At 38.8% G+C, this 16,887-nt stretch overlaps 1 long non-coding RNA gene across 1 annotated transcript; it reads left to right on the top strand.

The window, feature by feature from the left end:
- Positions 1-12,930: 12,930 nt before the first annotated feature.
- Positions 12,931-13,332, top strand: LOC115438159 (uncharacterized). The gene is made up of 3 exons (XR_003938036.1): positions 12,931-13,018; positions 13,094-13,210; positions 13,296-13,332. It is a non-coding gene; the product is annotated as an uncharacterized LOC115438159 (long non-coding RNA).
- The last annotated feature ends 3,555 nt before the right edge of the window (positions 13,333-16,887 follow it).

The raw sequence follows: 16,887 nt of genomic DNA, 5'->3' as shown, positions 1-16,887 counted from the left end.
GGGGGTTTGGACTGCACCACTGTACTGTAGATGGGGGGTTTGGACTGCACCACTGTACTGTAGACGGGGGGTTTGGACTGCACCACTGTACTGTAGACGGGGGGTTTGGACTGCACCACTGTACTGTAGATGGGGGGTTTGGGCTGCACCACTGTACTGTAGACGGGGGGTTTGGACTGCACCACTGTACTGTAGACGGGGGGTTTGGGCTGCACCACTGTACTGTAGACTGGGGGTTTGGACTGCACCACTGTACTGTAGACTGGGGGTTTGACTGCACCACTGTACTGTAGATGGGGGTTTGGACTGTACCACTGTACTGTAGACTGGGGGATTGGACTGTACCACTGTACTGTAGATGGGGGGTTTGGACTGCACCACTGTACTGTAGATGGGGGTTTGGACTGCACCACTGTACTGTAGATGGGGGTTTGGACTGTACCACTGTACTGTAGATGGGGGTTTGGACTACAGAAGAGTGGTGCGGTCCAAACCCTGTCTCCACCCGTCTGCTCCGTCCAGCTGAAACGTGCCAGTTTCAGTGGTGGTGTCACTGTGGACAAATGGGTTTGTGTTCCCTTTTGTGTGTTTTCTAGTTCATGTTAGTGCACAGCTGAGCACAGGTCCAGTTCATGTGAGTCTGACTCCTGCAGACATGGGTGTGAACACACAAACACAGTTCTGGTCGATAATCCAAACCAATCAACCAGAACCAGGAAAACAATCTTTTCATTTGGACTCAGAATAGAACTGAACTCACTGTAGTTTAACATTTTTCACTAACTGTCATATTTCTGAGAAAACAAGAGAAAATGAAAATGGTGCGTTTCTTTTTTCCTTGAGTGTATATAATGGTATAAGTGGATGTGTATATGTATGCGTGTATGTATGTGTATATATCTATATCTATATATCTATATATCTATATATATCTATATCGATAGATCGATAGATAGATAGATAGATAGATAGATAGATGTGTATGTATATGATGTATATGGGTGTGTATATATATATACACACACACACACACACACACACACACACACATATATATATATATATATACGTGTGTGTGTGTGTGTGTGTGTGTGTATATATATGTACATATAGCTGGTTTAGACCCAGGGGTCAGAGCTAATATAAGCTCTGCTCTTTCTCACTCCTTTTCGAATATGACTTTTTTCTTTTTCTTTTTGTGTATCATTATTTTATGCTTCCTTGAATTTTCATTTCTATATTATGTTGTGTAAATAAGTCAAATAGTAGCAATCAGGAAGCTTGTATCATTTCCATATTAGAAATAAATCAATAAAAACAAATATATGTGAGATTGTCTTCTCTTAGTTTTCAGACGAGTCCAGCTGAATCTACGGATCCTGAATGTGTCTCTTTGAAGTCTGATGATTCCATGTACGAGCCACTCCTCTTTCAAGATAAATCAAATAGGTAATCCTTAATTTTATGCATTTTAAGACAAAAAAAGTCTTTAATTGCATTGATAAAAGCCTTGTTTATACAGGACAGACATAACTTGCACTATTTAAACTTCTACTAAATTCAGACAATTTTAGACTGAAGAGTGACTGTTTCTGACTTCAGTATGCAGAAAAATTACCAAATTTCAATTAGTCAAATTTTATTTATATAGTGCCAAATCATAACAAAAATTATGGAGCTGAAACAATTAATCGACTCAAAGTGATTAAAAAAAAAAATCATTCAACCACAGTTAATTCTCCTGAATCTTCAGCTTTGTTTCCTTCATTTCTCTGCTGTTAAACATCGGTTCCACTTTTGTGTTTCACACGGACGCTTATTGTAACGCACAAAGAAGCTTCAATTCAGGAAAACTGACATAGAATATTTCCCTTCAATCAATTCCAGTCGATTAATCGAATCGGGAACTTTTCCATTTGCTTCAAGCACCTAATGGATGAATGGTTTCAGCTGTATATATGTGAGATTGTCTTCTTTTAGTTTTCAGACGAGTTCAGCTGAATCTGCAGATCCTGAATCCTCTGGGGATTCTGATGATTCCATGCACGAGCCACCCAGGTTTCAAGATGGATTAAAGGGGTAATCCTTAATTGTATGCATTTTCAGAAAAAACAGTCTTTTATTGCATTGATAAAAGCCTTGTTCATACAGGACAGACATAACTTGCACTATTTAAACTTCTACTAAATTCATTATTTTGATGCAGATACAGAGTGGTCTGGTCTGTTGTGGTTGAAGGCAGACTAAACTGTAGTGAGTAGACCCTTTTAGACTGAAGAGTGATGAACTGTTTCTGACTCTGTTATGCAGAAAAATGATCACATTTCAATCAATCAAATTTTATTTATACAGTTCCAAATCATAACAGCAGTTATCTCATGACACTGTACATTTAGAGCTGGTCTAAACCAGACTCTTAAGCCAATTAGCCTGTAGGCCTGGGTATCATGGCCAGTTCCATAATCGATTCGATTTTGATTCATAAGGTTCTGAATCGATTAATCATTTGTTAATCAATGATTTGATTCGATCCAATATCGATTTGATTCAGTATTAATTGATTGATTCAGGTTAATTTAGTGATACCAAAGTACAATTTTGAGTTGTAACCTGATTATTTGACTACTGCAGTCATGGAACACATCAATACTGGGATCAATATTGATATTAGAAAGGACATAAATATAACATTTGATCAGTAAACAGATGAATCTGATCTGAAATAATGAAGACACAAACATGTCCAGGTTTCTACAGTGGATCTGAACAGACTTCTGCCTCAGCTTTATTGTGTTTTATGGCTGGAGGCTTCTACTCACTGGGGGGGGGGCTCCGTTCCATGATTGTCGGTCAGGGAGCGCGAGTGGGGGGGGTAGCGTACTGGTCAGACATTGTCCCTTTCCTCTTCCTCAAACTCCACACTCATCCATAGGTGACAGTATGGATCCAAGTTCATATTCCCAGGACGATCAGCTTCTGTGCCTCTCCTCAGAACCTGTGGTGGTCCAGTTCCTTCACACTGTGGGTTCAGTTTGAGGACAGGAGGAGCTCCAGCTCTGGGCTTTTCTCCACCCTTCCTCCTCATCCTCCAGGTGTTCACGGACGGAGCCGGTCATGCTTCTGTCTACTCCTGATCCTGCTCTGAAAAATCCACCTCATCCACTATTAATCAATTATGCAAAATTAAAACAAAATTTATCTAAGATTGATTAAATCTTTTTTTTTTACCCAGCCCTATTAGCCAATTCTCATCAGCCCAATTATGTAACTACACTGGTTTACCCCAGAAAGTCAGAGTTTGCAGATCCCAGGTTGTCAGCATCATGGAGGTCAGTGGAGCTGCTACAAAGGTTACAAACTGCCACAGTTTTCATTAGGCCTCTCCTCAAACAGACACCGAATAATTTTTGAACTCTTCTTGAATCTGTGGTTGGTCAAAGTCTGGGGCTGGACAGAGAAAAAAAAACAGAAAATAGCAGGAATCCCCTGGGTATGGGGTTCTCTTCAAACTTTCTCTGATGCTATCAGCAGTGGTGGTTCAGCTCTGATGGTCCGTGTGTAAAACTCTGTATTAAAGTGTGTGTCATCATGAATTCCTTCCATGTGTTGTCCTGCAGACAGCTGAGTGCACAGGTGTCCATCTGTTCAGTGTGTGGTCAGCCTGGTCTGGATCCTGTCCCTTTACCCTGTGGACATTCACCATGGAAACAGTGTGTCACCTCAGAGGGAGACGACTGGGATTTCCCATCAGGTGACTGCTGTCCTGAGTGTGGAAAGAAAAGGAAAAGAGCAGCAGAACAGCAGACTGACACTGACAAGGACAGACGTGAGTGGAACGGATTTACTCTGTTTTATACTGGGACCAGGGACACATGTCCTGTTCAGTAGAGTCTGGGTTTCAACTACACAACTGAACTGTGTTTCATACATGTATGAACAGCTCTGAGGAAGTACTGTCACATGACACATGGTACAATTTCATTCATTCATTTTCTGAATCTGCTTTATCCTCACTAGGGTCTCGGGGGTCACTTGGAGTCTATCCCAGCTGCTTACAGGCGAAGGCAGGATACACCCTGGACATTTCACCAGTTCATCACAGAGCTGAACATATAGAGACAAACAATGTTACAATTCAAAGAAAAAAAATATTGGAGTAAAAATACTTAAATTACTGCTGTGTGTCACAGGGACTCAATATGAACATCTTTTTTTTTTTCACTTTATGTAAATGTCCAAAACATGCTGTTCTCATAATAAATTGATCCTAAATCAAACATTAGCTTTAACTCTGATGTTAAACGACAACTGTGATCAATATTGGATCCAAATGTTTAAATGATCAGTTTTTATGAACACTAATATGCTGTGACACATGGACAGCAGTTTGGACCTTTGTTCAGTATCAGAATAAAAGACTGACTGGAACTAAAACACTACAAATATGATCATAAACTTATATTGAACATACAGATTATAACTGCAGTGATATATACAGATAATAGCAGAGACTATTGGACTAATAATTGGGTTGGACTGAACATTTCTATATTCTTATACTGTTGAATAATTAGTTTCTACAGATTCACAGACTGAAAATATCACTGATACAAGCTAGAACAAATATTATTGTTAAAGTTAATAGTGCATTTACATATTTTAGTTCTTTCTAGCCTTCATAACTCCGCCCCCTGAAGGGGAGGCAAAGGGCTGTAGTTTTAGGTTTGTTTGTTTGTTTGATTACACTTTAACAGCAAAACTATGGGTTGAATTCAGACCTAACTGGGTTTATAGATTACTACTGTTCCAGAACAGATGTGTTTATATTTTGGGAAAAATACGTGTCATGACCCCTCCCTTCTGGTCATGTGGGCTGCTTGTCTGTTGGTCCTAACGTTTGTCTGCAGGTGGAGTTAGGGGCGGACCAGTGCACATGTGTGGCACATCTGGGCCCGACGCGACACGCCTATTTTTACCGGCAGTAAGGCGTCGGACACTCTTTCTCTCCTTCAGCGCTCGGGCCGACACCAGCACCAGACCACCTGTATCTTTTGTTCCCTTTGTCTTTTGTTTTACACCATACAACACTCACACTTATCACAGTCACTCACCTCAACACTCAGCTCATTACTGATACTACAGATGCTGCATCACATACGAGTTCTATTGTTTGCACATTTCTCTTTATCTATTGTCAATAAATCACTTCATTCTTTATTGCATACTCTGTTGTCAGCGTCCTTTTGTCATGCCTGGAGCCGGGCCATGACACTAGGTCAAAGTTCAAATTTTTAATGAATTTTTAAAATCTTTTTTTTTTGCCCATTTACTTATAATAATAATAACAGTCTATGCTGTCTGTGTCTATGCTGACATCACACACATAAACACAATGACATCACCTGATCGATGCCAAAATAAGATACAAAGCCTGTGAGGGGCGGGGTTTGTTGTGCCTGGAACCACTTGTTTTATATTGATTATATGTTTATATCTTTTTTTCTACAAGTGATACAGAAATTTTGTTCTTAACCTAAAAAAAAATCGCCTGTTTGAGAAATGATGGGTGAAACTTACATTTTTGACACTGACGTTCACTTTTGCTTCATCTGGCCCTCTACTCTTATATATAACCTTTGTATAAATGTTATTAATGCTGTTGAAAAGTTGCATTAAATGGGTTTTCCGTACAGGTCATTTATGTTTTGTCCCACTGTTGTGTGTCAGTCTGCTACTTTAAGTCTCGTCTCTGTGCACTTTTGTTTATATGAACCCCTCCCTCTATGAATGTGTACCAGCAAGGAATGTAGGACAATATGAGTGTAAACTTGAAATTGTTATTGGTCACTTGTTAAGCATAAGCTGCAATTAAGAAATAAAGTTGTCCCCCAAAGAGGGGGGGTGGTGGTGGGTTAAAAGGGAAAAAAAACAAAGCAAAACAGAATTTCAGTTTCAACACAGGAATATTTTGTGATAGAACATTAGATCCTGTTGGGATCAAATAAAAGTGCATTTAGTATTTGTGCAGATTTCTGTTGTAATTCAGTTCTTCAAGGAAATAATCATAAAAAAAAAAAGAAACAAACAAAAAATTGCCCGTCTAACAGTATCATGATGTATCGTGATCCTAGTATTGTGATTTGTATCATATCATATTGTCAGATTCTTGCTGATACACAGCCCTAACAGTAACAGGGTGATCAGATCCAGTTTGTGGTCTTCTTGACATGTTTATTTATTATTCCTGTGGTCCTGGGTATTTATTTGTCATATTTCTGATCTACAATCAAAAGTAATGAAACATTCAACCCTGTTACTTTGTGTAGTCCTGTTACTCTAAATGGAACTTTGTCATGGCAGATTTCAAAAGTTTCTTAAATTAATAAAAGTCAAGTCTTGTGCAAAAGAACATGTTCTGGTCTCCTGTCTGTTTTGCCCACTTTGGATTTATTTTATAAACAGGTGTGTCTGTCTCAGTTAAATGCATAACTAGGTCTATACAATTCTTTTGGACCATGTTCAGTGATGCATGACTCAGCTGGTGAAGCAAAACAACAACATCAGACATCTTCTAAATGGATCCCGTGTAGCCTGATAATGTCTGTAATACGAAGAAGTCAGACCATGTGTGGGAAATATAGATGTTGCAGCTGGTTTAGGCACATAAGAGATCTACAGTAGGCTTGCAGCAAAAGTTTTTCTTTTTAAACCAAAAGTCTGAATAGAGGCAGAGGATGACTGAGGCATACAAAATCGCCACAAGAAACTCCGGCAAATCAGCACAGCGAGGTAAAACACAGTATGACAAGAAAGTTCACGGCCCACCACTGCAAATAGGTAGCAGTGTTCTGGTGAGAAATGTGACTGAGAAGGGAGGCCCAGGTAAAATCCACTCCTACTGGGAAGATAACATTTATGTCATTAAACGTCAAAAGGGGGAAGATAGTCCTGTGTTTGAGTTGGAACCAGAGAACGGCAAAGGCAGGACAAGGGCTATGCACAGGAACATGTTATTGCCCTGTGATTTCCTCCCTCACACCAGAGAAAAAGACGGTAACAAAGACTAAAACAAAGAAAGGACATCTAGTCAAGAACAAAACACAGGTAACACAAGCCCATCAGGTGGAAAGTGAGGAGGAGTCAGACGAGGACTTATTGGACTGTGTTTTAGCTGGGCCTGCCCCTCCGCCTCACAGTACACCTGCACTGGATCCGACAGCTGCAGAGTTCATCCCACAGGTTGACAGGGATGTCCCAGAACAAAATGAGCCTTTTCAAATGACCGAGGAGGAACAGGAGGACCCCATCCCAGCTCGACCTGCAGACACTGAGCAGGCGCCAGATGTGGATGATGGTTCAGATTCTGAGTCTGCTGAGGAAACGGAACAAATGAGTTCATATCCAAAGAGACAAAGGAAGAAAGCGCAAACGTTGACTCATCACACTCTAGGTCAACCAAGCTTCACTGAGAGAGCAGTCGCAACTAAAAGTTTAAGTGTTCATGGTTACTGGCAACCTTGGTTAAAAAAAAAAAAAAAGAGAAAAAAAAAACAGTTGAAATATTGTAATATTCACACTTAATGCCTTTTTTGAGATTTTAATTAGATTTAAGAGATGTACAGACTTGTTATTAATGTGACACATGGGTTGATGGCTGAATATGTGTTTGAGAGATGGGTAAATGATTTTCTTTTGGTAAATGAAATGTATATACCCCCGTGAAAGTAATGGTCAAATGGCTTGGTTTTGTATATTCATTACATGCGTTGGACAGTAAATGTAAAACTGAACAAGTGTCAGGGGATACACAGCTACAGTGCATGGCAGTCTGGGTAACTCATAAACAGTTGTGACCTATGTTCTGTCCATTCCATACTATTGGATTTACAAACTGTAAAGCAGAAGGTACATTTACATGTGGGGACGACATCTCTTAAGTGGGGGAGAGTGTGGGAAATATAGATGATTGCAGAGTTTAAATGTAGGATTATAATGACATGGTTCACAGACACCACCATTCATTTATTTTTGGTTTTGTACGTCTAGATTCTGAATATTTGAAAGGTGTTGTGATTTCATAGCTGTTCTGATTGTTCCTGAATGCCTCATGTTTTTTTTTTTTTTGCATGTGCCTGCCTTGAACGTGGAGAGATGCGCAGAGAGGGCACAGAGCGGATGTGAGGGACTTTTGGTTTAAAAAGAAAAACTTTTGCTGCAAGCCTACTGTAGATCTCTTATGTGCCTAAACCAGCTGCAGCACATGGATGGCACCGGTGTCAAACATGCGGTCCAGGGGCTAAATCTGGCCCACCAAAGGGTCCAGTCTGACCCCTGGGATGAATTTATGAAATGCAAAAATTACACTGAAGATATGAACAATCACTGATGTTAGAATCATTTTAATTCAGGTTCCACATACAGTTGCATACGAACCAATTAGTTCTCAAGTGGATCAGAGCAGGAAAATATAATATCCTATAAATAATGACAACTGCAAATTTTTTCTTTGTTGTGGTGTAAAAAAATTAAATTACATGAAAATGCTCACATTAACAAACTATACTTTTACAAAAAAAAAAATTGAATAACCTGAAAAAAAAAAAAAAATTTCCATTTTACCAACATTCTTGTTAGAACCAGTGACAAGACTTGGACCCAAATGCACAACCCACAGACAGGAATACAGTTAATGAGTGTTTATTAAACACAGACAGAAAAAACAGTTCACAAAAAGGTTTCTTTAAAGAATCCTCGCAGGTTAGTCTGAGTGGATTCGTCACGACGTCCGAATCCAGTAAGGGGAGCTCTCTGCCCGGGTCGGGAGCACAGGAGGGGAACCCGACTAGAAACAAGCAGAGAAGTGTCAGGGGACAGACCAGGTCATACACAGGAGAGCCAAAAAACAGGCAACGGTACATGGGGAAAAAGCAAAAGCACTAACCGTGAGTCCGGGCAAAAGGTCAAAAACCAGTGAGGCAGAATCAGGCAGGCTCAGAAAACAAGGAACAATCCAGGTCAGGAACGAACAGACAGGCAGACAAACAAGTTCAGAAAAACACTGGTAGGTATCACAACACAAGGAAGGAATACGAACTGGCAACTAACAGGAGGAAACACAGGGTTTAAATACACAAGAGGGCGGGAAGACAATTGGACACAGGTGGAGACAATCAGGGAGGAGTCAGGTAATCAGGTAAAAGGTGAACACAAAAAGGAAGTAAAGACACCAGACAAGACACATGAGGGAAACTTAACAAAATAAAACAGGAAGTGACACACAAGACAGACAAAACATACAAGAGTCCGGTACTGATATGACAATTCTGTTCTTAAATGTTTGGTGTATTTGTAGGTCCACCATGATCTGTAAGTTGTGATGCACATGCATAAATGATAAACAGAGGTAGAATATTTTTTAAATTGCACTTATTTTTCTTAAGACATTTAAGGAAAGTTTGTAGATGTAAACATGATCATAATTTGAGTTTTTTCACTGTTATTATTTTCCTGGTTGGGTCCACTGCAGATCCAACTGGGCTGAATGTGGAACTGAACTAACAGGAGTTGGACAGAACTGATGGATGGGAACAAAAAGGAGATGTTACGTTTATTTTTTTAAATTTATTTTATTTATTTATTTAATAGGGACAGTGCATATTAATGAACATCTACAACAATTGCAGCTGTAAATATGCCAGACTGTAGCAGCAGTGCTAATTTCCATCTGTAGTCCCTAGGCAGGTGACAAGAAAGACAAAGTAAGTAATTAAGTAATAAATCCTTCTGATCATAAAAACACCAAACCTGAGTAAATCAGACCTGTTTAGGTGATCAGTTGGATGTTCCATCCACTTCTTCTTGGAATGGATCATTTTTAAACCTTCTCAGTTTTCCTTCAAACTGAACATGTGTCCCTCCTCACAGATTCTACAGCTGATAGATTTGATGGATAAATAGTGTTTAACATATTTCAATCCACAGAATGTACACAGTGGACTAGAATGTTCTTTTAGATTTGAAAAGTCCAACCTAAGGATTTGACTGTATTTTCCACCATGATATTCAGATGAGTTCAGGTCAAAGGTCATATTTGGTCATTCTATAGAGCTGCAGATGGATTAAAGGCACTATTTACTGTAAGCCACATGAGTCAAACTCAAGGCCTGCGGGCCAAATGTGGCCCGCCATGTCATTTTATGTGGCCCGCAAGAACGTCTTAAAAGGTCTGACTGTCTTAAAATAAATAAGTCAAACACGTGCATTGACCATAAACTACATTTCCCACAATTCATGCTGACCATGTTGCCTGTGAAGTGACAGTATCCCACCATTAGAGTGCAGTGTATTCACATCAGTGCAATTTTCAACAAGTGGAATTGAGAAATACAAATGATCCCTAAATGTCCAGGAAGAGAAAAGTTGATGCAGATGGAAGGCTGTTTCCAGAGAGATGGGAAGGCGAACACGTGTGTGTGCTTCAAGGAGAAAAAACAGTATGTCCTTTGCGTTATGAGGCAGTGTCGGTCATCAAAGAGTACAATCTACGTCAGCAGTTTGACACCAAACACAGAACTAAGTCTGCCAAAGGTAGCCTTCCAGAAAAACAAACTGTCCAAGAATGAAAAGCCAAACTACGACAGCAGCAGAATGTGTTCATGAAAGCCTCATCCAAAAACACTGCTGCAGTGAAAACTACTTTGATTGAAGCTGAAGAAATCACCTGAGCTTCCAAGTCTTTTGCAGATGGTTCCTTTATGAAGCAGTTCATGCTGAAGGTCTGTGAGCAGGTGTGTCCCCATCAGATACACACTTTTAAAAATGTCAGTTTATCAAGAAAAACCATCGTGGACCGAGTTACGGAACTAGCAGGAAACCTGGCAACACAGCCGGCCGAAGAGACACACAGCTTCAGCTTTTTCAGGAGCTCCTGATGAAAGCACAGACAACACAGACACAGTTCAGCTGTCTGTCATGTGAAGTGGTTTCCAACCAGCGTGGTGACTTAAAGGTGGGCTCCCAGATCTTTTTCTGCAGCATTTTTTATTCTATTCCTTAAAACCCCCTTCACACCTCGATTACAACTAATTAATTAAATGCTTGAACACAAACATTTAAAAAATCCTTCACCTGTGGAACGGACAGGACTGAAAAAACACCATCCAATCATTTGGAGCGCCCACTGGAAATGATTGAACAGTAGTGATGGCCGTTTTGAACCGGGCTTGCGACACCCGTTCGAAGTCTCGAAGCGCATGCGCTTCGAAGCTGTGCTCCGAAACGCGAGTCAAAACACCGGTCACGTGACCCAAGTGTTTCATGAACTGCGTGATGTCACCCAAACTATTCATGAACCACTGCTGTTTCGAAGGCGTTTCACTAGAGGGCTCTCGTGTCAAAACCTAAGTTTGATTGACAGTGTTTTCAACGAACCACACAGTCGAACGCTGTTTCAACCTACTTCCACAAAGTTTAAAAGAGAGGCTGGCGGTTTGCCAATTGTGGGTTTGTGAGAGGCGAGAGACAGGTGTTTTTTGACAGTGAGATATTGAGATTTGAAAGACTTAGAGACTTTGATTTAATTGTTAGATAGTTAGTTTGTGCAGATAGTTGAGATCACAATTTAGATTTATATAATCACACTGACACATAGCAAAGCTTAGTTCCATAAAAAACACACAGCATCACACTATAGGCAATTTGCTAGGTAAGTTAGGTAAGACTAGATTAGATTTGTAGGATTTAGAATCTAGATGGATGTTCCAGTAAGCAAGAGACGTCGTTCTGTAGCTTGGGAACATTTCCATTTGGAAACCCCTAACAAAGTGAGATGTAGGATTTGTTCTAAGCAGCTGGCTTATCGCAATAATACATCCACTATGATCCGCCATTTGACTAGAGTTCATAAAATGGAGGATGAAGAAAATGCTGATGCCCGTTTTGGAGGTGCCACTTCTGTTGGCACATCTGGCCAAGGTATGTATAGTATATAATACACAATGCACACTATGATAATATTATAAAGTGAACACCCTCATTTAGTCCAAAGCACAACTCAGTTTAGTTCAAGTATTAGCCAATATGTCTTGAAACCTTTTAAACCTTAAGAAGCCATATATATATATATATATATATATATATATATATATATATATATATATATATATATATATATGTGTGTGTGTGTGTGTGTATATGTATATGAAAGGTTAAAGGTGAAAGGTTAATTTGTTGCTTCCTATAGCCAGACAAAAGAGTTTGGATGAGTCTCCGGTGAAGATGGTGGTGAAGGATTTGCTGCCCTTTTCTGCTGTGGAGGATGAAGGCTTCAGGGCCTTTGTCCATGACCTGGACCCAAACTATGTCCTCCCAACAAGGAAGGCTGTGGCTGCAATGATCACTGAGCTGTATGACAGGAGCAAGGAGAAAATCAAGGAAGACCTTAACAAGGCAGATGCTGTTTGTCTTACCACTGATATGTGGTCTTCCATTAACATGGATGACTACCTTGGGGTGACGGGTCACTTTGTGACACCAGACTCAAAGCTGGCTACTGTTTTACTGGGAGTGAGCGGCTTTGAGCAGTCTCATACAGCTCAACACATAGCGGAGGCCCAAAGGCTCCTGATGGCAAACTGGGGGATCACAGGAAAAGTGCACTGCATGGTGACTGACAATGCAGCTAACATGAAGCTGAGTGTCCAGCTCCTCAACCTCCGGCATGTGTCTTGCTTTGCACACACCCTAAATCTTGTAGTTAAAAAAGCCTTGGACCAAACACCCCCCATCAATGAGATAAGGGAAAAAAGCAGGAAAGTGGTGGGGTTGTTTAGGTCCAGCTGCAAAGCTAAAGACAGACTCAGCACCTTTGACATGTTTCAAAGACTCTATGATCAGAGAGAGCCTGTGGGGGCGGCTCTCTCCAACTTAGAGAATGATGTCTCTCCTCCGTCCTGTGCAGAATATGAAATGATTCATGAGGCACTGTTTCTGTTGCAGCCTTTTAAAGCAGCAACAACTGGTACGTAATTCAAGTTTATTGTATTTATTTGTATTTACTAAGATGAAACTAATGTATCTTTTCTTATTCTAACAGAGCTGTCAGAGGAGAAGAGAGTGTCAGCATCAAAAGTCATTCCTCTATATCGGATGCTGCAGCACAACCTGTTAGAAAAATTGAGGCACTCAAAGCAGCCAGCAACTCAGCAATTGGGTAAGAAACTCTAATAATAATTGTAACAATTGTAATGATACTCAATAGACTATTTTAATGTCAATATGTTTATTGATATGAACAGGCACATTCTTGAAGGATGGACTGCAGGCAAGGTGTGGTCAATATGAAACTGTTCAACCACTGGCACTGGCAACATTACTGGATCCACGATTCAAAAACCTGGGTTTTGGCAACCCAGCAAAAGCACAGGAAGCAGAAAAGCAGCTGATATTGGAGTGTGCCACTTTGATCCAGCCTGCTGAAACATCTGGTGGGACTTTAAAATCTTGTATATTTTGTCAGCTTTCACTGTTAACACTTTTATTTAACAATGATAATAATGATAATTATTATTGTTACTTTAGATCCCCAAATCGCACCTTCATCATCTTCCACAGTAGACAACAGTCTCTGGGACATGTTTGACCAAAAAGTGAAGAACAAAACCACCACACGCAGCATCACAGCAGACGCAACAATTGAAGTTGAAAAATATCTTCAAGAGCCCTTCATTCCCAGATCTGCAGATCCTCTTGCATATTGGAAGGAAAGGGCAGTGGTCTTTCCACATCTGCATAAACTTTCAAATAAATTCCTTTGCATTCCTGCGACAAGTGTACCATGTGAAAGAGTTTTTTCCAAAGCTGGAGAGGTGATAACGAAGAAAAGAAATCGGTTGCACCCCTCCACTGCAGAAAAAATAATCTTCTTAAATAAAAACCTTGAAATCTAAGTAATGCATATTTCCATGTGTTCATTTTATTTTAATTTCATTTCATTTATTCATTTAGCACATATCAGTACATCAATGGTGCAGGGATGGAACAAAGCCCAATGGGCTTGTACAGGAGTTCCACCCTTAACAGAAATTACAGTCAACTTAGATTAATAAGGCTAACAAATAAACTTTGAAAAATCAGGAGACAAAGTACAAAATAAAGCATTACTAAACAGTAATATACAGTGTAAACAAAATTCATAATTCAAGATATGCAAGATATATGGATGAAGAAGAAGCAAATAAAGTAGTAAGGCAGTGGAGAGGGCAGGAAGTGACCAGCTGTGCAGTAGATGTTTTTTTGAGCTGCTTTTTAAAGAGTGAGAGGGACGTTAAAGATGTAGGTAAACTGTCCCAGAGCATCGGACCTCTGTATGACAGGTTGAGCTGATTATGTGAAGTGCAGGTTAAAGGTGGATATAGATTATTATTGTTACTGTGTCTAGTTCTGTGTGAGTGTGTTTTAGTAACACAAATGAATTTGACACACATGTACCCACACACAAACTTTATTACAAACCATGTCAGATCAGGACGTGTTTTGTTGAGCCCCTGTGAAGTACTAAAACATCACCACCAGAGGTCACTGTGGAGAAGTGTTTCGAACAGTGTTTCAGAGCCTCGAAGCATTTGTTTCAAGTGCTTCGTTGTTTCATGAGGCTTCGTTTTGCCCATCACTATTGAACAGTGACATGTCAATCAAACTCAACTGTCATTCACCCCTCCCCCCTCCTGCCCTCAGTGCGTTCCCAGAGGCTGGAGCGCTTGTACAGGAAGTGAAGCCAGAACCTGGTTCTATTAGTTCTGTTAGTTCTATTAGTTCTGTTAGTTCTATTAGTTCTATTAGTTCTGTTAGTTCTATTAGTTCTGTTAGTTCTGTTAGTTCTGTTAGTTCTGTTAGTTCTGTTAGTTCTATTAGTTCTATTAGTTCTGTTAGTTCTATTAGTTCTGTTAGTTCTGTTAGTTCTATTAGTTCTGTTAGTTCTGTTAGTTCTATTAGTTCTGTTAGTTCTGTTAGTTCTGTTAGTTCTATTAGTTCTGTTAGTTCTGTTAGTTCTGTTAGTTCTATTAGTTCTGTTAGTTCTGTTAGTTCTGTTAGTTCTATTAGTTCTGTTAGTTCTATTAGTTCTGTTAGTTCTGTTAGTTCTATTAGTTCTGTTAGTTCTATTAGTTCTGTTAGTTCTGTTAGTTCTGTTAGTTCTGTTAGTTCTATTAGTTCTGTTAGTTCTGTTAGTTCTATTAGTTCTGTTAGTTCTGTTAGTTGATAGTTCTATTTTTCTGTTAGTTCTGTTAGTTCTGTTAGTTCTGTTAGTTCTGTTAGTTCTATTAGTTCTGTTAGTTCTGTTAGTTCTATTAGTTCTATTAGTTCTGTTAGTTCTGTTAGTTCTATTAGTTCTGTTAGTTCTGTTAGTTCTGTTAATTCTATTAGTTCTATTAGTTCTGTTAGTTCTGTTAGTTCTGTTAGTTCTATTAGTTCTGTTAGTTCTATTAGTTCTGTTAGTTCTGTTAGTTCTGTTAGTTCTATTAGTTCTGTTAGTTCTGTTAGTTCTATTAGTTCTGTTAGTTCTATTAGTTCTGTTAGTTCTGTTAGTTCTATTAGTTCTGTTAGTTCTGTTAGTTCTGTTAGTTCTGTTAGTTCTGTTAGTTCTGTTAGTTCTGTTAGTTCTGTTAGTTCTATTAGTTCTGTTAGTTCTGTTAGTTCTATTAGTTCTGTTAGTTCTGTTAATTCTATTAGTTCTATTAGTTCTATTAGTTCTGTTAGTTCTGTTAGTTCTGTTAGTTCTGTTAGTTCTATTAGTTCTGTTAGTTCTATTAGTTCTATTAGTTCTATTAGTTCTGTTAGTTCTATTAGTTCTGTTAGTTCTGTTAGTTCTGTTAGTTCTATTAGTTCTGTTAGTTCTGTTAGTTCTATTAGTTCTGTTAGTTCTGTTAGTTCTGTTAGTTCTGTTAGTTCTATTAGTTCTGTTAGTTCTGTTAGTTCTATTAGTTCTATTAGTTCTGTTAGTTCTGTTAGTTCTATTAGTTCTATTAGTTCTGTTAGTTCTGTTAGTTCTGTTAGTTCTATTAGTTCTGTTAGTTCTATTAGTTCTATTAGTTCTGTTAGTTCTGTTAGTTCTGTTAGTTCTATTAGTTCTGTTAGTTCTATTAGTTCTGTTAGTTCTGTTAGTTCTGTTAGTTCTGTTAGTTCTATTAGTTCTGTTAGTTCTGTTAGTTCTATTAGTTCTGTTAGTTCTGTTAGTTCTATTAGTTCTGTTAGTTCTGTTAGTTCTGTTAGTTCTATTAGTTCTGTTAGTTCTGTTAGTTCTGTTAGTTTTTAGTTGTTAGTTATATTAGTTGTTAGTCTGTGTTAGTTCCGTTAGTTCCGTTAGTTCCGTTAATTCCGTTAGTTCCGTTAGTTCCGTTAGTTCTGTTAGTTCTATTAGTTCTGTTAATTCTGTTAGTTCTATTAGTTCTGTTAGTTCTGTTAGTTCTGTTAGTTCTATTAGTTCTGTTAGTTCTGTTAGTTCTATTAGTTCTGTTAGTTCTGTTAGTTCTGTTAGTTCTATTAGTTCTGTTAGTTCTGTTAGTTCCGTTAGTTCCGTTAGTTCCGTTAATTCCGTTAGTTCTGTTAGTTCTGTTAGTTCTGTTAGTTCTGTTAGTTCTATTAGTTCTGTTAGTTCTGTTAGTTCTATTAGTTCTGTTAGTTCTATTAGTTCTGTTAGTTCTGTTAGTTCTATTAGTTCTGTTAGTTCTATTAGTTCTGTTAGTTCTGTTAGTTCTGTTAGTTCTATTAGTTCTGTTAGTTCTGTTAGTTCTATTAGTTCTGTTAGTTCTGTTAGTTCTGTTAATTCTGTTAGTTCTATTAGTTCTATTAGTTCTATTAGTTCTGTTAGTTCTGTTAGTTCTATTTAGTTCT

The sequence above is a fragment of the Sphaeramia orbicularis genome, chromosome 18, assembly GCF_902148855.1.
Source record: "Sphaeramia orbicularis chromosome 18, fSphaOr1.1, whole genome shotgun sequence".
NCBI lineage: Eukaryota > Metazoa > Chordata > Actinopteri > Kurtiformes > Apogonidae > Sphaeramia > Sphaeramia orbicularis.
Note: the sequence above shows the minus strand (reverse complement) of the source record. Positions and strands in the feature narration are given on the sequence as shown.